The sequence below is a fragment of the Tachypleus tridentatus genome, unplaced genomic scaffold (assembly GCF_004210375.1).
Source record: "Tachypleus tridentatus isolate NWPU-2018 unplaced genomic scaffold, ASM421037v1 Hic_cluster_1, whole genome shotgun sequence".
NCBI classification, from domain to species: domain Eukaryota; kingdom Metazoa; phylum Arthropoda; class Merostomata; order Xiphosura; family Limulidae; genus Tachypleus; species Tachypleus tridentatus.
The window spans coordinates 30,258,253-30,273,462 of record NW_027467777.1 but is presented as its reverse complement, the minus strand read 5'-3'; the positions used below and the strand labels follow the sequence as shown (position 1 = coordinate 30,273,462).

The following is a 15,210-nucleotide window of genomic DNA, read 5'->3' as shown; positions in this document are numbered from 1 at the left end:
TTAAAATATCGTTTGTTTGGTATATTGGTTTTCTTCTTCCTATATTGTTGTATTCAAATATCGTTTGTTTGGTGTGTTGGTTTTCTTCTTACTGTATTGTTGTATTAAAATATCGTTTGTTTGGTGTGTTGGTTTTCTTCTTACTGTATTGTTGTATTAAAATATCGTTTGTTTGGTATATTGGTTTTCTTCTTCCTATATTGTTGTATTCAAATATCGTTTGTTTAGTGTGTTGGTTTTCTTCTTACTGTATTGTTGTATTAAAATATCGTTTGTTTGGTGTGTTGGTTTTCTTCTTACTGTATTGTTGTATTAAAATATCGTTTGTTTGGTGTGTTGGTTTTCTTCTTACTGTATTGTTGTATTAAAATATCGTTTGTTTGGTGTGTTGGTTTTCTTCTTACTGTATTGTTGTATTAAAATATCGTTTGTTTTGTGTATTGGTTTTCTTCTTCCTATATTGTTGTATTCAAATATCGTTTGTTTGGTGTGTTGGTTTTCTTCTTACTGTATTGTTGTATTAAAATATCGTTTGTTTGATGTGTTGGTTTTCTTCTTACTGTATTGTTGTATTAAAATATCGTTTGTTTGGTGTGTTGGTTTTCTTCTTACCGTATTGTTGTATTCAAATATCGTTTGTTTGGTGTGTTGGTTTTCTTCTTACCGTATTGTTGTATTAAAATATCGTTTGTTTGGTGTGTTGGTTTTCTTCTTACTGCATTGTTGTATTAAAATATCGTTTGTTTGGTGTATTGGTTTTCTTCTTACTGTATTGTTGTATTAAAATATCGTTTGTTTGGTGTATTGGTTTTCTTCTTACTGTATTGTTGTATTAAAATATCCTTTGTTTGGTATATTGGTTTTCTTCTTACTGTACTGTTGTATTAAAATATCGTTTGTTTGGTGTGTTGGTTTTTTCTTACTGTATTGTCGTATTAAAATATCCTTTGCTTGGTATATTGGTTTTCTTCTTACTGTATTGTTGTATTAAAATATCCTTTGTTTGGTATATTGGTTTTCTTCCTACTGTATTGTTGTATTAAAATATCCTTTGTTTGGTATATTGGTTTTCTTCTTACTGTACTGTTGTATTAAAATATCCTTTGTTTGGTATATTGGTTTTCTTCTTGCTGTATTGTTGTATTAAAATATCGTTTGTTTCATGCGTTGGTTTTCTTCTTACTGTATTATTGTATTAAAATATCCTTTGTTTGGTATATTGGTTTTCTTCTTACTGTACTGTTGTATTAAAATATCGTTTGTTTAATGTGTTGGTTTTCTTCTTACTGTATTATCGTATTAAAATATCTTTTGTTTCGTATATTGGTTTTCTTCTTACTGTATTGTTGTATTAAAATATCCTTTGTTTGGTATATTGGTTTTCTTCTTACTGTATTGTTGTATTAAAATATCCTTTGTTTGGTATATTGGTTTTCTTCTTACTGTACTGTTGTATTAAAATATCCTTTGTTTGGTATATTGGTTTTCTTCTTACTGTACTGTTGTATTAAAATATCGTTTGTTTGGTATATTGGTTTTCTTCTTCCTATATTGTTGTATTAAAATATCGTTTGTTTGGTGTGTTGGTTTTCTTCTTACTGTATTGTTGTATTAAAATATCGTTTGTTTGGTGTGTTGGTTTTCTTCTTACCGTATTGTTGTATTAAAATATCGTTTGTTTGGTATATTGGTTTTCTTCTTCCTATATTGTTATATTCAAATATCGTTTGTTTGGTGTGTTAATTTTCTTCTTACTGTATTGTTGTATTCAAATATCGTTTGTTTGGTGTGTTGGTTTTCTTCTTACTGTATTGTTGTATTCAAATATCGTTTGTTTGGTGTGTTGGTTTTCTTCTTACTGTATTGTCGTATTAAAATATCGTTTGTTTGGTTTATTGGTTTTCTTCTTCCTATATTGTTGTATTCAAATATCGTTTGTTTGGTGTGTTGGTTTTCTTCTTACTGTATTGTTGTATTAAAATATCGTTTGTTTGATGTGTTGGTTTTCTTCTTACTGTATTGTTGTATTAAAATATCGTTTGTTTGGTGTGTTGGTTTCTTCTTACCGTATTGTTGTATTAAAATATCGTTTGTTTGGTGTATTGGTTTTCTTCTTACTGTATTGTCGTATTAAAATATCGTTTGTTTGGTATATTGGTTTTCTTCTTCCTATATTGTTGTATTCAAATATCGTTTGTTTGGTGTGTTGGTTTTCTTCTTACTGTATTGTTGTATTAAAATATCGTTTGTTTGGTATATTGGTTTTCTTCTTCCTATATTGTTGTATTCAAATATCGTTTGTTTAGTGTGTTGGTTTTCTTCTTACTGTATTGTGGTATTAAAATATCGTTTGTTTGGTGTGTTGGTTTTCTTCTTACTGTATTGTTGTATTAAAATATCGTTTGTTTGGTGTGTTGGTTTTCTTCTTACTGTATTGTTGTATTAAAATATCGTTTGTTTGGTGTGTTGGTTTTCTTCTTACTGTATTGTTGTATTAAAATATCGTTTGTTTTGTGTATTGGTTTTCTTCTTACCGTATTGTTGTATTAAAATATCGTTTGTTTGGTGTGTTGGTTTTCTTCTTACTGCATTGTTGTATTAAAATATCGTTTGTTTGGTGTATTGGTTTTCTTCTTACTGTATTGTTGTATTAAAATATCCTTTGTTTGGTATATTGGTTTTCTTCTTACTATACTGTTGTATTAAAATATCGTTTGTTTGGTGTGTTGGTTTTTTCTTACTGTATTGTCGTATTAAAATATCCTTTGCTTGGTATATTGGTTTTCTTCTTACTGTATTGTTGTATTAAAATATCCTTTGTTTGGTATATTGGTTTTCTTCTTACTGTATTGTTGTATTAAAATATCCTTTGTTTGGTATATTGGTTTTCTTCTTACTGTACTGTTGTATTAAAATATCCTTTGTTTGGTATATTGGTTTTCTTCTTGCTGTATTGTTGTATTAAAATATCGTTTGTTTCATGCGTTGGTTTTCTTCTTACTGTATTGTTGTATTAAAATATCCTTTGTTTGGTATATTGGTTTTCTTCTTACTGTACTGTTGTATTAAAATATCGTTTGTTTGGTGTGTTGGTTTTCTTCTTACTGTATTGTCGTATTAAAATATCCTTTGTTTCGTATATTGGTTTTCTTCTTACTGTATTGTTGTATTAAAATATCCTTTGTTTGGTATATTGGTTTTCTTCTTACTGTATTGTTGTATTAAAATATACTTTGTTTGGTATATTGGTTTTCTTCTTACTGTACTGTTGTATTAAAATATCCTTTGTTTGGTATATTGGTTTTCTTCTTACTGTACTGTTGTATTAAAATATCCTTTGTTTGGTATATTGGTTTTCTTCTTGCTGTATTGTTGTATTAAAATATCGTTTGTTTCATGCGTTGGTTTTCTTCTTACTGTATTGTTGTATTAAAATATCCTTTGTTTGGTGTGTTGGTTTTCTTCTTACTGTATTGTTGTATTAAAATATCGTTTGTTTGATGTGTTGGTTTTCTTCTTACTGTATTGTTGTATTAAAATATCATTTGTTTGGTATATTGGTTTTCTTCTTACTGTACTGTTGTATTAAAATATCCTTTGTTTGGTATATTGGTTTTGTTTGGTATATTGGTTTTCTTCTTACTGTACTGTTGTATTAAAATATCCTTTGTTTGGTATATTGGTTTTCTTCTTGCTGTATTGTTGTATTAAAATATCGTTTGTTTCATGCGTTGGTTTTCTTCTTACTGTATTGTTGTATTAAAATATCGTTTGTTTGGTGTGTTGGTTTTCTTCTTACTGTATTGTTGTATTAAAATATCGTTTGTTTGATGTGTTGGTTTTCTTCTTACTGTATTGTTGTATTAAAATATCATTTGTTTTGTGTATTGGTTTTCTTCTTACCGTATTGTTGTATTAAAATATCGTTTGTTTGGTGTATTGGTTTTCTTCTTACTGTATTGTTGTATTAAAATATCCTTTGTTTGGTATATTGGTTTTCTTCTTACCGTATTGTTGTATTAAAATATCCTTTGTTTGGTATATTGGTTTTCTTCTTACTGTATTGTTGTATTAAAATATCCTTTGTTTGGTATATTGGTTTTCTTCTTACTGTATTGTTGTATTAAAATATCCTTTGTTTGGTATATTGGTTTTCTTCTTGCTGTATTGTTGTATTAAAATATCGTTTGTTTCATGCGTTGGTTTTCTTCTTACTGTATTGTTGTATTAAAATATCCTTTGTTTGGTATATTGGTTTTCTTCTTACTGTACTGTTGTATTAAAATATCCTTTGTTTGGTGTGTTGGTTTTCTTCTTACTGTATTGTTGTATTAAAATATCCTTTGTTTGGTATATTGGTTTTCTTCTTACTGTATTGTTGTATTAAAATATCCTTTGTTTGGTATATTGGTTTTCTTCTTACTGTATTGTTGTATTAAAATATCCTTTGTTTGGTATATTGGTTTTCTTCTTACTGTACTGTTGTATTAAAATATCGTTTGTTTGGTATATTGGTTTTCTTCTTACTGTACTGTTGTATTAAAATATCGTTTGTTTGGTATATTGGTTTTCTTCTTCCTATATTGTTGTATTAAAATATCGTTTGTTTGGTGTGTTGGTTTTCTTCTTACTGTATTGTTGTATTAAAATATCGTTTGTTTGGTGTGTTGGTTTTCTTCTTACTGTATTGTTGTATTAAAATATCGTTTGTTTGGTGTGTTGGTTTTCTTCTTACTGTATTGTTGTATTCAAATATCGTTTGTTTGGTGTGTTGGTTTTCTTCTTACTGTATTGTTGTATTCAAATATCGTTTGTTTAGTGTGTTGGTTTTCTTCTTACTGTATTGTTGTATTAAAATATCGTTTGTTTGGTGTGTTGGTTTTCTTCTTACTGTATTGTTGTATTAAAATATCGTTTGTTTGGTGTGTTGGTTTTCTTCTTACTGTATTGTTGTATTAAAATATCGTTTGTTTTGTGTATTGGTTTTCTTCTTACCGTATTGTTGTATTAAAATATCGTTTGTTTGGTGTGTTGGTTTTCTTCTTACTGCATTGTTGTATTAAAATATCGTTTGTTTGGTGTATTGGTTTTCTTCTTACTGTATTGTTGTATTAAAATATCGTTTGTTTGGTGTATTGGTTTTCTTCTTACTGTATTGTTGTATTAAAATATCCTTTGTTTGGTATATTGGTTTTCTTCTTACTATACTGTTGTATTAAAATATCGTTTGTTTGGTGTGTTGGTTTTTTTTCTTACTGTATTGTTGTATTAAAATATCCTTTGTTTGGTATATTGGTTTTCTTCTTACTGTATTGTTGTATTAAAATATCCTTTGTTTGGTATATTGGTTTTCTTCTTACTGTATTGTTGTATTAAAATATCCTTTGTTTGGTATATTGGTTTTCTTCTTACTGTACTGTTGTATTAAAATATCCTTTGTTTGGTATATTGGTTTTCTTCTTGCTGTATTGTTGTATTAAAATATCGTTTGTTTCATGCGTTGGTTTTCTTCTTACTGTATTGTTGTATTAAAATATCCTTTGTTTGGTATATTGGTTTTCTTCTTACTGTACTGTTGTATTAAAATATCGTTTGTTTGGTGTGTTGGTTTTCTTCTTACTGTATTGTCGTATTAAAATATCCTTTGTTTCGTATATTGGTTTTCTTCTTACTGTATTGTTGTATTAAAATATCCTTTGTTTGGTATATTGGTTTTCTTCTTACTGTATTGTTGTATTAAAATATCCTTTGTTTGGTATATTGGTTTTCTTCTTACTGTATTGTTGTATTAAAATATCCTTTGTTTGGTATATTGGTTTTCTTCTTACTGTACTGTTGTATTAAAATATCCTTTGTTTGGTATATTGGTTTTCTTCTTGCTGTATTGTTGTATTAAAATATCGTTTGTTTCATGCGTTGGTTTTCTTCTTACTGTATTGTTGTATTAAAATATCGTTTGTTTGATGTGTTGGTTTTCTTCTTACTGTATTGTTGTATTAAAATATCATTTGTTTTGTGTATTGGTTTTCTTCTTACCGTATTGTTGTATTAAAATATCGTTTGTTTGGTGTATTGGTTTTCTTCTTACCGTATTGTTGTATTAAAATATCGTTTGTTTGGTGTATTGGTTTTCTTCTTACTGTATTGTTGTATTAAAATATCCTTTGTTTGGTATATTGGTTTTCTTCTTACTGTATTGTTGTATTAAAATATCCTTTGTTTGGTATATTGGTTTTCTTCTTACTGTACTGTTGTATTAAAATATCCTTTGTTTGGTATATTGGTTTTCTTCTTGCTGTATTGTTGTATTAAAATATCCTTTGTTTGGTATATTGGTTTTCTTCTTACTGTATTGTTGTATTAAAATATCCTTTGTTTGGTATATTGGTTTTCTTCTTACTGTACTGTTGTATTAAAATATCCTTTGTTTGGTGTGTTGGTTTTCTTCTTACTGTATTGTCGTATTAAAATATCCTTTGTTTGGTATATTGGTTTTCTTCTTACTGTATTGTTGTATTAAAATATCCTTTGTTTGGTATATTGGTTTTCTTCTTACTGTATTGTTGTATTAAAATATCCTTTGTTTGGTATATTGGTTTTCTTTTTACTGTACTGTTGTATTAAAATATCCTTTGTTTGGTATATTGGTTTTCTTCTTACTGTACTGTTGTATTTAATATCCTTTGTTTGGTATATTGGTTTTCTTTTTGCTGTGTTGTTGTATGAAAATATCGTTTGTTTCATGCGTTGGTTTTCTTCTTACTGTATTGTTGTATTAAAATATCCTTTGTTTGGTGTGTTGGTTTTCTTCTTACTGTATTGTTGTATTAAAATATCGTTTGTTTGATGTGTTGGTTTTCTTCTTACTGTATTGTTGTATTAAAATATCATTTGTTTGGTGTATTGGTTTTCTTCTTACCGTATTGTTGTATTAAAATATCGTTTGTTTTGTGTATTGGTTTTCTTCTTACCGTATTGTTGTATTAAAATATCGTTTGTTTGGTGTATTGGTTTTCTTCTTACTGTATTGTATTAAAATATCGTTTGTTTGGTGTATTTATTTTCTTCTTACTGTATTGTTGTATTAAAATATCGTTTGTTTGGTGTATTGATTTTCTTCTTACTGTATTGTTGTATTAAAATATCGTTTGTTTGGTGTGTTGGTTTTCTTCTTATTGTATTGTTAGATTTTATTGAAGACCCAGCTCTTATATTTAAGGTTTTTTGGTTTATTAGAGAGAGACGCTGTGAATGATTGGAACACTAAAAAAGGAAGTGAAAAAGACGACAAACCAGATACTTCCGGTTACTCTGGAGGTGAGTGGAATTTGTCAACAGTTTTCATGTGGGCATAAGGTTGATTAGAAGTAGAGATATGTTGGAAGACATGAGTTTGTGATAAAAGTTAGTAAACCTAAACCTAAAAATGTAACTAAAACTTTAATAAATAACATGGCCAGTGTAAAGAGTTAAAATGGCAGACATTATAAAAGTTTTTTAGTAATTCAGAATACCGACAATATTACTTACTTTATCTACTGACAATAGTAAAACAATATTACTTACTTTATCTACTGACAATAGTAACACAATATTACTTACTTTATCTACTGACAATAGTAAAACAATATTACTTACTTTATCTACTGACAATAGTAACACAATATTACTTACTTTATCTACTGACAATAGTAACACAATATTACTTACTTTATCTACTGACAATAGTAACATAATATTACTTACTTTTATCTACTGACAATAGGTAAACAATAATATTACTTACTTTTATCTACTGACAATTGTAACACAATATTACTTACTTTATCTACTGACAATAGTAATACAATATTACTTACTTTATCTACTGACAATAGTAACACAATATTACTTACTTTATCTACTGACAATAGTAACACAATATTACTTACTTTATCTACTGACAATAGTAACATAATATTACTTACTTTATCTACTGACAATAGTAATACAATATTACTTACTTTATCTACTGACAATAAAATACAATATTAATTACTTTATCGACTGACAATAGTAACACAATATTACTTTACTTTATCTACTGACAATAGTAACATAATATTACTTACTTTATCGACTGACAATAGTAACATAATATTACTTACTTTATCGACTGACAATAGTAATACAATATTACTTACTTTATCTACTGACAATAGTAATACAATATCATACTGACAATAGTAAAACAATATTACTTACTTTATCGACTGACAATAGTAATACAATATTACTTACTTTATCTACTGACAATAGTAATACAATATTACTTACTTTATCTACTGACAATAGTAATACATTATTACTTACTTTATCTACTGACAATAGTAATACAATATTACTTACTTTATCTACTGACAATAGTAACACAATATTACTTACTTTATCTACTGACAATAGTAACATAATATTACTTACTTTATCTACTGACAATAGTAATACAATATTACTTACTTTATCTACTGACAATAGTAATACAATATTAATTACTTTATCGACTGACAATAGTAACACAATATTACTTACTTTATCTACTGACAATAGTAACATAATATTACTTACTTTATCGACTGACAATAGTAACATAATATTACTTACTTTATCGACTGACAATAGTAATACAATATTACTTACTTTTATCTGACTGACAATAGTAATACAATATCATACTGACAATAGTAAAACAATATTACTTACTTTATCGACTGACAATAGTAATACAATATTACTTACTTTATCTACTGACAATAGTAATACAATATTACTTACTTTATCTACTGACAATAGTAATACATTATTACTTACTTTATCTACTGACAATAGTAATACAATATTACTTACTTTATCTACTGACAATAGTGATACAATATTACTTACTTTATCTATTGACAATAGTAATACATTATTACTTACTTTATCTACTGACAATAGTAATACAATATTACTTACTTTATCTACTGACAATAGTAATACAATATTACTTACTTTATCTACTGACAATAGTAATACATTATTACTTACTTTATCTACTGACAATAGTAATACATTATTACTTACTTTATCTACTGAGAATAGTAATACATTATTACTTACTTTATCTACTGACAATAGTAATACATTATTACTTACTTTATCTACTGACAATAGTAATACAATATTACTTACTTTATCGACTGACAATAGTAACACAATATTACTTACTTTATCTACTGACAATAGTAACATAATATTACTTATTTTATCTACTGACAATAGTCATACAATATTACTTACTTTATCGACTGACAATAGTAATACAATATTACTTTATCGACTGACAATAGTAATACAATATTACTTACTTTATCGACTGACAATAGTAATACAATATTACTTACTTTATCTACTGACAATAGTAATACATTATTACTTACTTTATCTACTGACAATAGTAATACATTATTACTTACTTTATCTACTGACAATAGTAATACGTTATTACTTACTTTATCTGCTGACAATAGTAAAACAATATTACTTACTTTATCGACTGACAATAGTAATACAATATCACTTACTTTATCTACTGACAATAGTAAAACAATATTACTTACTTTATCGACTGACAATAGTAATACAATATTACTTACTTTATCTACTGACAATAGTAATACAATATTACTTACTTTATCGACTGACAATAGTAATACAATATTACTTACTTTATCTACTGACAATAGTAATACAATATTACTTACTTTATCTACTGACAATAGTAATACATTAATACTTACTTTATCTACTGACAATAGTAATACATTAATACTTACTTTATCTACTGACAATAGTAATACAATATTACTTACTTTATCTACTGACAATAGTAATACAATATTACATACTTTATCTATTGACAATAGTAATACATTATTACTTACTTTATTTACTGACAATAGTAATACAATATTACTTACTTTATCTACTGACAATAGTAACACAATATTACTTATTTTATCTACTGACAATAGTAATACAATATTACTAATCTTAACGTACCGACAAAAGAGTTAAACTTTACCTCTAATCCGATAATAACAATAGAACATTTCAGTTACACATTGTATCTAATCCGATAATCGCAATAGAAACTTTCAGTTAGACGTTGTATCTAATCCGATAATTGCAATAGAAACTTTCAGTTAGACGTTGTATCTAATCCGATAATTACAATAGAAACTTTCAGTTAGACGTTGTATCTAATCCGATAGTTACAATAGAAACTTTCAGTTAGACGTTGTATCTAATCCGATAATTGCAATAGAAACTTTCAGTTAGACGTTGTATCTAATCCGATAGTTACAATAGAAACTTTCAGTTAGACGTTGTATCTAATCCGATAATTACAATAGAAACTTTCAGTTAGACGTTGTATCTAATCCGATAATTGCAATAGAAACTTTCAGTTAGACGTTGTATCTAATCCGATAATTACAATAGAAACTTTCAGTTAGACGTTGTATCTAATCCGATAATTGCAATAGAAACTTTCAGTTAGACGTTGTATCTAATCTGATAGTTACAATAGAAACTTTCAGTTAGACGTTGTATCTAATCCGATAATTACAATAGAAACTTTCAGTTAGACGTTGAGGCTTGGCATGGCCTAGTGCGTTAAGGCGTGCGCTTCGTAATCTGAGGGTCGCGGGTTCGCGCCAAACATGCTCGCCCTCCCAGCCGTGGGGGCGTTATAATGTGACGGTCAATCCCACTATTCGTTGGTAAAAGAGTAGCCCAAGAGTTGGCGGTGGGTGGTGATGACTAGCTGCCTTCCCTCTAGTCTTACACTGCTAAATTAGGGACGGCTACACAGATAGCCCTCGAGTAGCTTTGTGCGAAATTCCAAAACAAACAAACAAACAGTTAGACGTTGTATCTAATCCGATAATTGCAATAGAAACTTTCAGTTAGACGTTGTATCTAATCCGATAATTACAATAGAAACTTTCAGTTAGACGTTGTATCTAATCCGATAATTACAATAGAAACTTTCAGTTAGACGTTGTATCTAATCCGATAGTTACAATAGAAACTTTCAGTTAGACGTTGTATCTAATCCGATAATTGCAATAGAAACTTTCAGTTAGACGTTGTATCTAATCTGATAGTTACAATAGAAACTTTCAGTTAGACGTTGTATCTAATCCGATAATTGCAATAGAAACTTTCAGTTAGACGTTGTATCTAATCCGATAGTTACAATAGAAACTTTCAGTTAGACGTTGAGGCTTGGCATGGCCTAGCGCGTTAAGGCGTGCGCTTCGTAATCTGAGGGTCGCGGGTTCGCGCCAAACATGCTCGCCCTCCCAGCCGTGGGGGCGTTATAATGTGACGGTCAATCCCACTATTCGTTGGTAAAAGAGTAGCCCAAGAGTTGGCGGTGGGTGGTGATGACTAGCTGCCTTCCCTCTAGTCTTACACTGCTAAATTAGGGACGGCTAGCACAGATAGCCCTCGAGTAGCTTTGTGCGAAATTCCAAAACAAACAAACAAACAGTTAGACGTTGTATCTAATCCGATAATTACAATAGAAACTTTCAGTTAGACGTTGTATCTAATCCGATAATTGCAATAGAAACTTTCAGTTAGACGTTGTATCTAATCCGATAATTACAATAGAAACTTTCAGTTAGACGTTGTATCTAATCCGATAGTTACAATAGAAACTTTCAGTTAGACGTTGTATCTAATCCGATAATTACAATAGAAACTTTCAGTTAGACGTTGTATCTAATCCGATAGTTACAATAGAAACTTTCAGTTAGACGTTGTATCTAACCGATAGTTACAATAGAAACTTTCAGTTAGACGTTGTATCTAATCGGATAGTTACAATAGAAACTTTCAGTTAGACGTTGTATCTAATCCGATAGTTACAATAGAAACTTTCAGTTAGACGTTGTATCTAATCGGATAGTTACAATAGAAACTTTCAGTTAGACGTTGTATCTAATCCGATAATTACAATAGAAACTTTCAGTTAGACGTTGTATCTAATCCGATAGTTACAATAGAAACTTTCAGTTAGACGTTGTATCTAATCGGATAGTTACAATAGAAACTTTCAGTTAGACGTTGTATCTAATCCGATAATTACAATAGAAACTTTCAGTTAGACGTTGTATCTAATCCGATAATACAATAGAAACTTTCAGTTAGACGTTGTATCTAATCGGATAGTTACAATAGAAACTTTCAGTTAGACGTTGTATCTAATCCGATAATTACAATAGAAACTTTCAGTTAGACGTTGTATCTAATCCGATAATTACAATAGAAACTTTCAGTTAGACGTTGTATCTAATCCGATAGTTACAATAGAAACTTTCAGTTAGACGTTGTATCTAATCCGATAGTTACAATAGAAACTTTCAGTTAGACGTTGTATCTAATCGGATAGTTACAATAGAAACTTTCAGTTAGACGTTGTATCTAATCCGATAATTACAATAGAAACTTTCAGTTAGACGTTGTATCTAATCGGATAGTTACAATAGAAACTTTCAGTTAGACGTTGTATCTAATCCGATAGTTACAATAGAAACTTTCAGTTAGACGTTGTATCTAATCGGATAGTTACAATAGAAACTTTCAGTTAGACGTTGTATCTAATCCGATAATTACAATAGAAACTTTCAGTTAGACGTTGTATCTAATCGGATAGTTACAATAGAAACTTTCAGTTAGACGTTGTATCTAATCCGATAGTTACAAACAAACTTTCAGTTAAACGTTGTATCTAATCGGATAGTTACAATAGAAACTTTCAGTTAGACGTTGTATCTAATCCGATAGTTACAATAGAAACTTTCAGTTAGACGTTGTATCTAATCCGATAGTTACAATAAAAACTTTCAGTTAGACGTTGTATCTAATCCGATAATTATAATGACACCTTACAGAAAAACATTTGTCTTAGCTGAAGTACTCAGTAAAGGACAGTAATTTTGAATTACCTGTTAATTTTAACAGTTTCACAAACAGAGCATCCCGTTTTCCTGGCGTTACACAAAAGAACTAAACTAATTGTATTGTAGTTCTGGTGTGTTGTGCTCACATGGACACAGTCTAATGATGTTCTGGTGTGTTGGCCACAGTCTAATGAATTCTAATTCTATATGTTAAGCCTATTTACCGTTTCCTGAATTGACCCATGCGATGACGCTTCTCAAAAATTTCTAGTGTGTATTTTGAAATTTTGTCAGAATGAAATGTTAGCCTTATTTTGTGATATTTTAACTTTAGATGCGGTTTCTAATAACTTATCTTTTTCCCAACAGGAGGACTAGCCGCCCTATTAATCGGGATGCTGCTTCTCGGGGCTGTTTTAGGGATCTGCGTATTTTTTGTTTATTCGTTTTATAAGAATCGAAAGAATCCAGGAGTTGGAATGTCTGTGAAATTTGTGAATAGTGAGGCTTAGACACAACGTCTTACACTTAACATGTGTTTATTAAACTGACAACGCCTTTAATTTTTGTTTCGAAAAGCTACTAGGAATACCGGTACTTAGTAAGTAAATACTTCGTTTAAAGATTTTACTTAGCTAGGTGTATGTTGCCTTTATAGAAAACAAAACTTGAAATATTAATGTTTCATTGTTTTGCACAAATGTTCTTAACAGTTACGTGAACGTTAAAACTCTGAAGACACTTCCAAACAACACATCAGAACCACAATCATCTCTTGTCACTTCACCACCTAATTATACGTAAAAATAATGTGTTTTTAACTGAGTTATGGAGGTAATTATTTAATTCTGTTTAAGAGAAATTGGAACTATATATATATATATATATACATATATATTAAGTTGTACTGAATTATTTATTCAGATTTTAAAAAAAATACCCGAGTGATGATAAATAAATTATCATAATTTGTTATTTCTTTATTTTGTGTCTGGTTTTTATTATTAATAAGTAAATAAATTTTATTTCAGGACGGCTGGTGTGGATATTAACACTTTTACTAATAAAGCAGAGAACAACGTTTCGAAGATAGCCTAAGGTGGCCGAAACGTTATTTTCTGTTTTATTAGCGAGTGTTAAAACCCACACCAGCCGTCCTGAGATACATTTTTACTTCTAGTGGGTTTCTCCTCATCACGAAGTAAATGTATTATTTTAAGGGGAGAAAATAATTCATAAAGACCCAAAATTATAAAATGAGTTGATATATAATAATTTATTAATCACAAATTTCAAACTCTAGAAACGTCACAATGGTAAATATTGAAATAACCTAGGTGAGTTTACGAAAAATAATGAATTATCTCGACACGTGATATTTCGTTACTAAAGACAATCTTCTGACGTAAGTAGTTAACCGATAAGAATATCTGTTTCATAAGCTCGAGAGCTCGTGACCCTAAAGGTTCAAGTTTCGATACCCAAAGCGAACACGACACAAACAACTCATTGTGTAACTTTGAGCTTAACAGCAAAACTAATTGGGCTCTCCGCGTTGTGCCCACCACGGGCGTACTTTATTGATATATTAAGGACTGTCAGAAATGTGAATGCCTTAGGTAAGAAGAACAATGACGTACCAAATTCAAAGTTTTGAATATGGAAGTCATTATTTCACCAGAAAGCTACACAATTATTATAAAGTCGGGGTGGGGCAGAATGTATCAAATGTATATTTAATGATTTTGCTTGGTGTTTTGTAAATAGAGGTGTGATGTATCAGGAAACTGATCGTTCATGGGAGGACACATAACAGCCCTTTCTGACACAAAATATTCCTATATTGAAATCATGAAGATTGGTTATCTGCTCAAATCAGTGACTACAGAATTTCCATATAATGGTATTGAAAAACAAAAGAATATGGATCAGCTTAGGGTGTCACGACCATAAATTATGAATCGTGCAACAAGTCATAATGTAGTCGGGGTAAATGTCTGATAACAGGTTCTCACCATGAATTCAAATGCCCGTCGCGAAAGTCATCTTCGTGGCCAAGACCTCCGTCCGGAAAAAATGATACAACTCACTCATCCACAGGCTGCTTCTACAACATATAAATATAACCGTTGCATACCTCAAGCAGCTGGATATATTCTTATCTGATACAAATATCACGTCGCTGTATGCAACGCCTATGGATTTCTGTGTAATCAGACGA

At 29.3% G+C, this 15,210-nt stretch overlaps 1 protein-coding gene across 1 annotated transcript in view; it reads left to right on the top strand.

Annotated features, from left to right (window-relative positions):
• The window catches only part of LOC143241781 (uncharacterized), an 88,543-nt gene extending 74,574 nt beyond the window's left edge, over nt 1-13,969 (top strand). The window contains exons 23-24 of the mRNA XM_076485013.1: nt 7,237-7,317; nt 13,359-13,969. The gene's annotated coding sequence lies outside the window, so the exon portion shown is untranslated. The remainder of the gene's footprint in view (nt 1-7,236; nt 7,318-13,358) is intronic.
• Nucleotides 13,970-15,210: the final 1,241 nt, after the last annotated feature.